The sequence below is a fragment of the Tupaia chinensis genome, unplaced genomic scaffold (assembly GCF_000334495.1).
Source record: "Tupaia chinensis unplaced genomic scaffold, TupChi_1.0 Scaffold143717_1, whole genome shotgun sequence".
Lineage (NCBI taxonomy): Eukaryota > Metazoa > Chordata > Mammalia > Scandentia > Tupaiidae > Tupaia > Tupaia belangeri.
In genome coordinates, this window is record NW_006203565.1 from 23,982 (window position 1) to 36,192 (window position 12,211).

The 12,211-nt window shown below is 38.0% G+C and overlaps 1 pseudogene; it reads left to right on the forward strand.

The window, feature by feature from the left end:
- The first annotated feature begins 2 nt into the window (after positions 1–2).
- Positions 3–795, forward strand: LOC102503215 (trifunctional enzyme subunit beta, mitochondrial pseudogene; annotated as a pseudogene).
- The last annotated feature ends 11,416 nt before the right edge of the window (positions 796–12,211 follow it).

Consider the following 12,211-nt stretch of genomic DNA (forward strand, 5'->3'; position numbering starts at 1 on the left):
CCATGGGCCCCTCTGCGGACCGCCTGGCTGCCGCCTTTTCAATCTCTAGACTGGAACAGGATGAGTACGCGCTGCACTCTCACAATCTGGCCAAGAAGGCACAGGATGAAGGCTTCCTTTCTGATGTCGTGCCCTTCAACGTTCCAGGAAAAGATACAGTTACCAAAGACAATGGCATCCGTCCTTCCTCACTGGAGCAGATGGCCAAACTAAAGCCAGCCTTCGTCAAGCCCTACGGCACAGTGACAGCTGCAAATTCTTCTTTCCTGACTGATGGTGCATCGACAATGCTGATCATGGCAGAGGAGAAAGTCCTGGCCATGGGTTATAAGTCAAAGGTGTCTGTGAGGGATTTTGTGTATGTATCTCAGGATCCGAAAGATCAGCTTTTACTCGGACCAACATACGGTACTCCAAAAGTTCTAGAAAAGTCAGGATTAACCATGAATGACATTGTTGTTTTTGAATTTCACGAAGCTTTCTCAGGTCAGATCTTGGCCAATTTTAAAGCCATGGATTCTGACTGGTTTGCACAGAACTACATGAACAGAAAAACCAAGGTTGGAGCGCCTCCTCTGGACAAGTTCAATAACTGGGGCAGATCACTGTCCCTGGGACACCCATTTGGAGCTACTGGCTGCCGGTTGGTCATGGCCGCAGCCCACAGATTACAGAAGGAAGGAGGCCTGTATGGCTTAGTGGCTGCCTGTGCGGCTGGAGGACAGGGCCATGCCATGATAGTGGAAACGTATCTGAAATAATTGATCCAGATGAAGTGACCTGAAGTTTCTGTGCAACACTAGCACTAGGCAATGCCATTTCAATGCATTGCTAAATGACATTGATAGTTCTAGCTCCCTTAGGAAAACAACTCCTGTGGCCTTCTGTTAAATACTTCGCAATTAAGCCTTGCCAGTGTTTGAGCTTTCCAGTAATGACAGCTTACTGCTCTTTGAGGGATTTCTAAGTCACCAGAATCTCAGACAGGTTGACGTGGTGGTTTTGGTCTGTTGTCAATCAAGACTAAATGAATGGTTGCAGTTTAGGAAAGAGGTTAACTGAGATTTGGATTCAATTTTTGTAGCATTTGCAAATTATACTTGTTCCTGTCTGTGTCCTGAAGATAAGTATTTTCTATATAATATAAACCAATGTGCCTAACCTAACTAAATGATGGAAAAATAATTCAGAAGCTAAACATCACTGAAAACTTGTAATGAATGTTTGAATACGTGAGTGCCATGTTGGCCAACCTTAATAAAGTGGAGAGGTACTGGAAAAAAAAAAAAGAAAAGAAATGAGTATCGTGACTCTCTAGCTCTCTTGTGGTTCCCATTTGCATGGAAAACCTTTTTCTAACCCTTCACTTTCTATTATGTCTTTATCCATGAAGTGGGTTTCCTGTAGGCAAGAGATCTAGGATTTCTGTTTTTTATCCATTCAGCCAGTCTGTGTCTCTTGATTGGAGAATTTAATCCATTCACATTCAATGTTATTATCGATGTTACTGGACCTGTCCCGATATTTAAGTTGGCCATTGTCTAAGTTGCCTTTTATTTCTTTGTTTCTTGCTGTTAATTCTTTAGTTTTCCTGGAACAGTACTTTCTTCAGGGTTTCTCAAAGAGCTGGCATGGTATTGACAAATTCTTTCAGGATTTGTTTGTCTGAGAAAATTTTATCTTATTTTTTCCTTATTAAGGATAATCTTTCAGGTTATAATCATCTTGGTTGAAATTGTTTCTCGCTTAACACTTTCAATAGGTCTTCCCATTCTTTCCTTGCTTGCGGTGTTTCCATGGAGATGTGTGGTGTTAGTCTGATGGGGTGACCTTTGTAAGTCACTTGTCATTTCTCTCGTGCCAGTTTTAGTATCTTGTCTTTATTTGTGGTCTTTGCTAGTCTGGCTAAAATGTGCCTTGGGGAAGATCTTGTTTTGATTCTATTTGATGTCCTTTTCATTTTTTGTGTCTGGATGTTTGAGTTCTTCTCTAGACTTGGTGTATTTTCTTCCAAGATTTTGTGGAATAGATTTTCCATGCCCTTATTTGTTTCTTCACCTTCTGGGATACCAATTATTCGGATTCTATTAGAGCATCTAATGGAATCTAGTATTTCTTTTTTTTTTTTGGAGAAGTTTTTCGCTATAGGGTGTGTGTGCTCGCCAGACAGACAGAGAGAGACATAGAGACAGAAAGCGAGAAATCACCCCCCAGAGGGGATGGTCACGCTGCAATCCCTTCTCCTCCATTCTCCTCTCGGGATCTTGGGCATGCACGCACACGTGCCCAGCGTGAGTTTTTGTCCCGGCCTGTGGGATGTATCGGGCAGAGAACTCGAGCGAGGGGGCGGAGGTCTGGAACCGGCGCAGCGTCTCAACACGGGAGCAAAAGAAGTGTCACAGCTCACACAGTGTCACAGCTCTTGATGGTATGAAGGTTTCGCTCGTTTATTGAGGGCCAGAGCACTTTCTTATATACACAAGGCAGAGGGAGGTAGGCGGGGTTTACAGTGGACCTAATTGAGGACCTGTCAGTTCTGTCTGAACCAGGAGGTCTGCGTTCCTGGTGTATGTGTCAAGGTCGCACCGGCCATTTTAAGCAGTGAAGGTCATGGCAGCCATTTTGATGTGGGTGGGTCCCCCACAAGTTTTAAGCCACCGGGTCTGGGACTCAAACCGCGGTGGACTATGTGGGAGTCCAGCGACATAGCCATTACCCTAACTGCTGGTTCCCATGGAATCTAATATTTCTCATATGTTATCCTCAAGGGTTTTTTTTTGTTGTTGTTATTATTTTTTCTATCTTTTTGGTGGTTTTCTCTAAGTCAGAGGTTTTATCTTCTATGTGAGAGATTCGATCTTCAGCCTGGTCTAATTGACTTTTAACACTTTTGAGAGAGTTTTTGATTTCCTGTATTCTTTGACTCTTTAGTTATTTAATTCCTAGATATATATTTTCTTTTGTGGCTATGGTAAATGGAATTGTGTTCTTCAGTTATATCTCAGTCTATTCACTATTATCATATAATGATTCTATAGATTTTTGTATTTAGATTTTGTTTCCTGCCATTTTCATATATTCATCTATTCTAATTTTTAGGTGTTTGTGATTTTGGGGGGGTTTTCTATGTATATAATCATGTCATCTGCAGATAGAGATAATTTCACCACTTCTTTCTCTATTTTATTTTATTCTCTTGTCTGTTTGCATTGGTGAGGACTTCCATATTATACTGAAAAGAAGGAGAACATGGGCAGCCTTTTTTTGCTTCCAGTTTTCAGGTTCTCCCCATTTGGTATAATGTTAGCTTTGGGTTTGCCATATATGGCTTTTATTGTGTTGAGAAATATTCCATCTATGCCGATTTTGCTGAGAGTCTTGATCATGAAGGGATATAGTATTTTATCAAATTCTTTTTCTGCATCAATTGATATGAACATATGGTTATTATATTTCTTTCTGTTAATATGGTGTATTACACTTATAGTTTTGTGCATGTTGAACTACCCTTGTGTCCCACAAACAAATCCTACCTGGTCATGGTGAAGAATCTTTTTAATGTGTCATTGGATACAATTTGCTAATGTCTTGTAGAGAAATTTTGCATCTATATTTACCAGAGATGTTGCTCAGTAGTTTTCTTTTTTGTTATGTCCTTATCTGTTTTTGAGATGAGGGTGATGGAGGCTTCATTAAAATCAATTTGGGTGGGTTTCTTCCTTTTGGATTTTCAGAAATAATTTGAGCAGAATAAGGGTTAGCTCTTCTTTAAAGTTTTGTAGAATTCAGAAGTCAAGCCATGGGCTTTTCATTGGGAGGTTATCAGTGATTCGATTTCATTGTTTGTTATTCATCCTTTTTATGTCATCTTGAATCAGTCTTCGTAGCTTATAGGTGTCCAGAAATTTGTCCATCTCATCCAAGTTTTCTTATTTGTTGGCCTATAGTTGCTCATAATATTCTCTAATGATCCTTTGTATTTCTGCTACATCTGTTGTAATCTTGTCTGTTTCATTGTGAATTTTATCTGATTCCTTTCTCTCTTCTTAATTAGTCTAACTAACTGTGTGTCAATTTTGTTGGTCTTCTCAAAGAATCAACTTTTGGTTTCATGTATTGTCTGTATAGTTCATTTATTCTTTCATTTATTTCTGCTTGAATCTTTATTATTTCTTTTCTCCTGCCACTTCTTTGGGGTTTATTGCTGTTTTCTCTGAAGTGTGTTGTTAGGTTGTCTATTTGCACCTTTTCATCTTTTTTATAAACACTAATTGCAATGAACTTCCCTCTTATGACTACTTTCGCTGTGCCCTATATGTTAGGGAAACTCATGTATTCATTATCATTGGCTTCAATGAATCTTTTGATTTCAGTCTTAATGCCTTCAGTGGTTGTGAAGTCATTCAAGAATAGGTTGTCTAGTTTCCATATGATTGTGCATTTTTGAGGGTTTTTTTCTGAAATTACTTTCATGTTTAATTCCATCATAGTGGGAGAAAATGCTGGATATAGTTTCTATGCCTTTGAATCTTGTTTTGTGCCCTATCATGTGGTCAGTCTTTGAAAAGGTTTCATGTAAGGGTGAGAAAAATGTATATTTTGTGGTTGTCAGATGCAAAGTTCTATAGGTGTCTGTCAAGTCCATTTGATTTGTGGTATTGTTTAGACCTTGTGTATTCTTGCTTATTTTTTCTTTAGATGATCTGTCCAAAGGAGACAGTGCAGTGTTTAGAGCTCCAACAATTAGTGTTTTTCAATATATTTCTCCTTTTAAATCTTGTAGTTTTTCCTTTACATATTTGAGTGCTCTAGAGTTGGGTGCACAAATATTTATGTGTTATATCTTCTTGGCAAATTCACTTTATTAGTACTATATATTGTCCTGCTTTGTTTCTTCTTACACTTTTTGTCTTAAAGTCTATTTTTTGTGAAATCAGTATCACGACTCCAGCCTTGTTTGGTTTCTATTTGGATGGAATACCTTTTTCTAGTACTTCATTTTTATTCTATGTATATCTTTAAACATTTAAAAATTATTATAACTTATTTTATACATTCAATCAATGTATATTACTAAAGCTTTTAAATTAATTACTCAACATGAATACACCTTATCCCAGTCCAGCTGAAGATACCATACACATTATCCTCAACAGACAATCCTCAATTTCTGTGTCCCCTAAATGTCTTCCTAATTTTTCTCCTTGATTTCTTTCTTAGCCCTCTCCTCTATCTCCTATCCTCTTCCCACACTGTCTTCAGTACAGTTGATATAAATCTTTATGCATGGGGTAAATGTCTTGTAGGTAACATGTAGGTTTCTGTTTTTTAAATTTATTCAGCCATTCTGTGTTTCTTGATTGGATAATTCAATCCATTGACATTCAACGTTATTATAAATATTTGTAGGTTTTTTCCTGCCATTTTCTTAGCTTTTCGTTGTTGTTCTCTTATTTCTGTCTGTCTCTCTTTAGTTTTCCTGGTATAGCACTCCCTTCAGTATTTCTTGAAGAGATGATCTGGTGTTTGTAAATTTTTTTCAGGTTTTGTTTATCTGAAAATTATTTTACCTTTTCTTCCCATTTGAAGAATAATCTTGCCTGGTATAGTATTATTATTTGAAATAGTCTATCTTTTAATTATTTGAATATATCTTCTCATTCTTTACTTCCTTGGATTATTTCTGTTCAGAGGTCCAATGTTAACCTAAAGGGATAGCCTTTGTCAGTAACTTAATGTTTCTCCCTTGTCATTTGTAGAATCTTGTCTTCATCTATATTTTTGGCCAATCTGGCTATGTTATGCTGTGGAGGGTAACTTCATACATTGATTCTATGTGAGGTTCTTTGTATTTCTTTCTTCCTTTTTTAAAGTCATCATTACTATTTTTGGAGAGGTTTTCGCTATAGGGCATGTGCACTCGCCAGACAGACAGAGACAGACATAGAGACAGAAAGCAAGAAATCACCCCCCAGGAGGGATGGCCACGCCACAATCCCTTCACCTCCATTCTCCTCTTGAGATCCTGGACACGCATGCACACGCGCCCAGCGTGAGTTTTAAGCCACCGGGTCCGGGATGTGAACCATGGTCAACCACGTGGGAGTCCAGCAACACAGCCATTATGCTAACTGCTGGTTCCCATCATTACTATTTTTATTATTTATAGAAGAAAAGGAGCAACCTTAGTCTTATTCCCTCCTTACAAAGGCAAAAGTTCAAAGTAATATTTTGCAATATGTACTTGAATGTATAAAAGGAATTGAAGGGACCAGCAGTTGGTGTAGTGGCTATGTCGCTGGACTCCCATGTAGTCGACTACAATTTGAGTCCCGGACCCAGTGGCTTAAACTCACATTGGGCACATGTGCATGCCTGCCAAAGATCCCAAGAGGAGAATGGAGAAGGGATTGCAGCATAATCATCCTCCCAGGGGGGCGATTTCTTGCTTTCTGTTTCTCTGTCTCTCTCTGTTTTTCTGGTGAGTGCATGCACCCTATAGCAAAAACCTCTCCCCCCCCCCACAAAAAAAAAAAGAAGAAGAAGAAGCCAGATCCTATATTGCCTATGGGGCAGTTCAACCCCCAGTGCCAGCTTCTCAGAGTCTGCACCTTCAAGTTCTATTTAATGAGCACATGACTGAGTCTTAGCTATACCTCCCAAAATAGTAAAATGTGATAATTCCCCAAAGGAAAAATAAATTATAGACTAAGAATACTGAGTAATTGCACAGGCAGAACTAGGAACAAGATTGTGCAATGTATCAGCCCTAGACCTTTCATTCACTACTTAATTCCAAGGACACTACCTTCATGAAAGTACAGTAAACAAGAAGAGTTTTCAAACTAATGGGAAAAACAAATGCATACATCGCAAACTATGTATCTACGGTGAATGCTAAAGAAATATAAATAAACACTGGAGTGATTTTGTAACTCAGCACTTGTTTAACTCCATGCTGACATAAGGACTTTATTATTTTATTTTTCCATTTAAAAATTATTTTATACATTCAATCATTGTACATCACTTGACTTGTAAAGTGAATTTACCCAACACAAATACACCTCACACCAACCCAGTTGAGTATACTATACACATTATCATCAACAGACAACAATCCATTTGTGTGTCCCATATATGTTCTGTCTCTCTAATTTCTTTCATCACACTCTCCACTTTTTCTCACCCTCTTACCACACTGTCTCTAGTGTCTATAACCATTTGACATGCTTCTATATCCTCTGATCTTTTATTTTCTGCCATAAAGTGTGGACAGTTGATATATATTAAGTGGAGATATACAATGTCTCTTTTTCATAGCCTGGCTTGCTTCACTCAGCAGTAAATCTTCCATATTTATCCAGTTTCAGTCAAATGTCAGGATCTCATTTTTTTTTATGGTTGAATAGTATTCCATGGAACACATTTGCCACACTTTTTCAATCCATTCATCTATTCTTGACATTTAGGTTGGTTCCATGTCTTATCAATTGTGAATAATGTTGCAATAAACATAGATGTGCAAGTACTTTTCAAACTGAGTATTCTCTTATGCTTTGGATACACAGAAGTAGAATTGCTGATTTATACTGTAGTTCTATCTGTAGATCTTTGAGGACCTCCCATATTGTTCTTCAATTTACATTCCCACCAACAATATAGAGTAGTCTCCTTTTCACCACAGCCTCGCCTGCAGTTATCATTTTTTATTTTTATAATCTTTGGCATTCTGACTGGGGTTAGGTGGTATCTCATTGTGGTTTTGATCTGTATCTTCTTTATGATGAGGAATGTTGAGCATTTCCTCATATGCTTTTTGGATATTCATATGTCTTCCTTAGAGAATTATTTGTTCAGCTCATTTTTCCATTTTTTTGTTTTAATTAAAAACATTTATATGTTCAGTCACATTATTTAGCTTACAAAGTGAACATTTCAATATGTGAACACTCCTCCCCAGTCCAGTTGATCAAAATATCTTCAATCGATAACACCACACCTCCCCATCCCGTCAATGCTCTGCCTCCATATCCCTCCTCCAAATGTTCTTCCTTAGCCCCCCCTCCTCCACACACACCATATCTGGCATTCACTCCCATTTCTTTTGTTTGTACAACCTTTAGCCAATCAGTTTCAGTCATAGAGTGCAGACACTTGGTATATATTAAGTGGGGTCATACAATGTCCAATTGACCATTCTTCCCCCTTGGGTAAGTCGCTTGAGTTCTCCACATATTCTGATTACCAGACCCTTATCTGACACATAGTTTACAAAACTATTCTCTTATTCTAAGGGTTGTTGATTAACACCAATTATTGTGTCCTTCACTATGGAGATACTTCTTAATCTGATGTAATACTACTTGTATATTTGGGGGATTATTGCCTGTCATTTGGGGGTCTTATTTAAGAAGTCTCTGCCTACCCCAATATCTCCCAGAGTCTCCCCAGGGTTTTACACCTATAGTTTTATACTTTGAGGTCTTAGGTTCAGATAATTGATCCAATTTGAGTTGATTTTTGTTAATTGTAAGAGATAGGGGTCCAGATTTATTTTTCTGCAAGTGGATACCCAGTTTTTCCAGCCCTATCTGCTAAAGAAGTTTTTCTTTTCCCACCAGACTGACTGGTATCCTTTGTCAAAAATTCTGTTCTATTTGTCCACCTGTTAGTTTTTGTGCCATTGCCATGCTGATTTGATTATTACTGCTTTGTAATATAGTTTGTGTTCAGGGAGTGAGATGCCTCTTACTCCACTCTTCTTGTGCAGGATTGCTTTGGCAGTATGGAGTCTTCTATAATTCTAGAAAAATTCTATAATTATATTTTATAAATCTGTGAAGAATATAACTGGTATTGAAGATGTAGATTAATTTGGATAGAATTGTCATTTTGATTATATTAATATAGTAACACTGTATGTCCTTCCAATTTTTTTGTGTCATTTTCAATTTTTCTTTCTTTTTTTTTTTCTTTTTTTCTTTTCTTTTTTTATTTTTTAATAGATTTTCATAGTTTACATTGTGGATGTATTTGACTTCTTTGGTTAGATTTATTCCTAGGAATCTTATATTTTTTGTGACTGTGATAAATGGGATTACTTTCTCAGTCCTACCTCAGTCCATTTGTTGTTCATATATAAAAATGCCATAGATTTTTGTGTGTTGATTTTGTATCCTGCTACTTTATTGTATTTGTTTATTACTTCCAGGAGGATTTTTTTGTTTGTTTATTTGTTTTGTTTTTGTTTTTTGATACTCTTGGGTCTAATTTCACCTCTTGTTTCCCTATTTGAATGCCTTTTATATTATTCTCCTTTCTGATTGCATTGGCTAGGACTTTCAGTACTATATTGAAAAGGATTGGAGAAAGTGGGCAGTTTTGTCTAGTGTGAGGTTTCAGAATGGTGCTTGCTATGGGTTTTTCATGTATAGCTTTTATAGTGTTGAGAAATGGCCCTCCTATGCCAATTTGCTGAGATTCATAATCATGAAGGGATGTTCTACCTTATTGAATGCTTTTTCTGCACTGATTGATATGATCACATGATTTTTTTTCTTTCTGTTAATAGTGTATTGTGTTTATGGTTTTACATATGTTGAATCACCCTTGCATCCCTGTAATTTAGCCTACCTGGTTGTGATGTATACTTTTTTTCATGTCTAATTATATACCATTTGCTAATATCTTGGTGAAATTTTTAAAAAATTATTTAATTTAATTTTATTTATGTATTAATTCATTTGTAATAATTTGACCAGAAAGATACACACACACAAACACACACACACACACACACACACACAGAAGAGACAGAGAGAGAGGGGAGAGAGAAAGAGAGAGAGAGAAAGAGAGAGAGAGAGAGATTTGGAAAGTTAGAAAGCAAGCTACCAGGACTGGGACTCAAACCGTGGTCATCCATGTGGCAGTGTCCAGCACCTTAACCACTACCTCAGCTGCTGGTCCCTCTTGTTGAGAATTTTTGTGTCTATATTCATCGGATATGTTGAACTGTACTTTTATTTCCTTGTCATGTCCTTGTCTGTTTTGGGGATGAAGATAAAGTTGGTTTCATTAAATTAATTTGGAAGGATTCCTTTTTTTAAGAGGTTTTTGCTATAGGGTGCATGTGCTCGCCAGAAAGACAGAGAGAGACAGAGAGACAGAGACACAGAAAGGGAGAAATCACTTCCCAGAGGGGATGGCCATGCTGCAATCCCTTCTCCTCCATTCTCCTCTTGGGATCTCAGGAACACACGCTCAAGTGCCCTGTGTGAGGTCAAGCCAGTAGGTCCAGGACTCAAATCATGGTTGACTACATGGGAGTTCAACGATGTATTCGTTAAGCCATCAGCTGGTCCCAAGGGTTCCTTCTTTTTGGATCTTTAAAAATAACTTGAGTAGGTGGCGGCTCCTCGGCAGGTGGTGGTAGTGACCAGAGTGATTCCTCCTGGCCCTGTCAATGTTGGGGCCAGGCCCAAGAAGGATGACTCCCTAGAGCCCAGCATTGCTGGGGTAGAGACAGGTAGGGATGTGGTGAGGACCAGTCATGTCGGAGGTGACCTGGAGTCTGCTGCAGTGCTGGGGTGCCAGTTTTAGGAGAGGCTCCGACTTGGACTTTTGGGGCCAGCTGGTGGAGGCTATAGACAAGTATCAGATATTAGCAAGACATCTACAAAAAGAGGCTTAAGCTCACCACAATAATTCCGAATTCACAGAAGAACAAAAGAAAACCATACGCAAATTTTCAACATGCTTAGAATTATGAAGTGCAGCTTTACAGTCCACACAGTCCCAAGAAGAATTTAAACTGGAGGACTTGAAGAAGCTAGAATCAATCCTAAAGGATATTCTTACATATAATAAAGAATTCCCATTTGATGTTCAGCCTGTCCCATTAAGAAGAATTTTAGCGCCTGTTGAAAAAAGAGAATTTGGGAGAAGATCCATTCATGGCTACTGAGAACTAGAGATTTCAGGGGACTAGGAGAAAGGAAGATTCTCCACTGATAATTCAGCCTCCAGCCCTGAAACTCATGTGGTAGGAAAAAGACTTTCCAGCCTCCTGTCTCTGTCTTTGTCTCTTTCTACCTCTCTCTCTGTCTCTGTCTTTTGTTTTTTTTAATAATTTTTCCATTTTAAAAGCGTGTCAGGCAGTTTTCTAATTTTTGCTTTTTTTTTGAGAGAGAGATTTTTTTTTTTGCTTTAGGGCGTGTGCGCTTGCCAGACAGACAGAGAGAGACAGAGACAGAAAATGAGAAATCATCCCCCAGGGGGGATGGCCATGCTGCAATCCCTTCTCCTCCATTCTCCTCTTGGGCATGCATGCACACGCGCCTGCGTGTTTTAAGCCACCAGGTTTGGGACACAAACTGCGGTCGACTACATGGGAGTCCAGCGACATAGCCATTATGCTAACAGCTGGTCCCATAATTTTTGCTTTTTTAAAAAATATATATATATATTTTAGTTTTTTTCTTATCTTTTTCTCTGTTTCTTGGTTGTTTTAGTTAATGTTGTTTCTCTCTCTCTGTTTCCTTTTCTGCACACTCCTGGATGCTGAGATTGAACTTCAAGTTTGGGAAGAAACACACTTTTCCATCAGATGACTAGAAATCATGGCAGGACCACAGAAATATGGGAAAGCAAGGAAATATCTCTCCACCAAGGCAAAAGAATGGCTCCTCTTCATCCACAGACAGTTCAATGGAAATCATGGAAATGTCTGATAAAAAATTAGAAAATTCATAATGGTGAAGCTATCAGAGATGGAAGAAAAGAGAGACAATGAACTGCAGAAGAGAAAGGAAAAAGGAGCTTATAAGTGCCAGGAGGTGAGGAAATTCTTGCAAGATCTAAAAGAGGAATTTCACACTTTACAAAAGAATCAAATGGAATTGTTAAAGACTATAATAAAGGAAGTCAAAATCTCTCTTGAAAGGATTAAAAGCAGACTAGATCATACAGAAAATAGAATCTCAGATGTAGAAAAGAAAATTGCTGGCCTAAAAAAATTCACCATGAAGACTGAGAAAATGGCCAAAAAATTTGAGAATAATATAAGAGAAATACTAGATACCATCAAACATCCAAACATCCGAATAACAAGCATCCCAGAAGGAGAAGAGAGTCATAAGAGCATTGATAATATATTCCGTGAAATCCTGCAAGAAAACTTTCCAAACCTAGAGAGGCACTCAAAGATCCA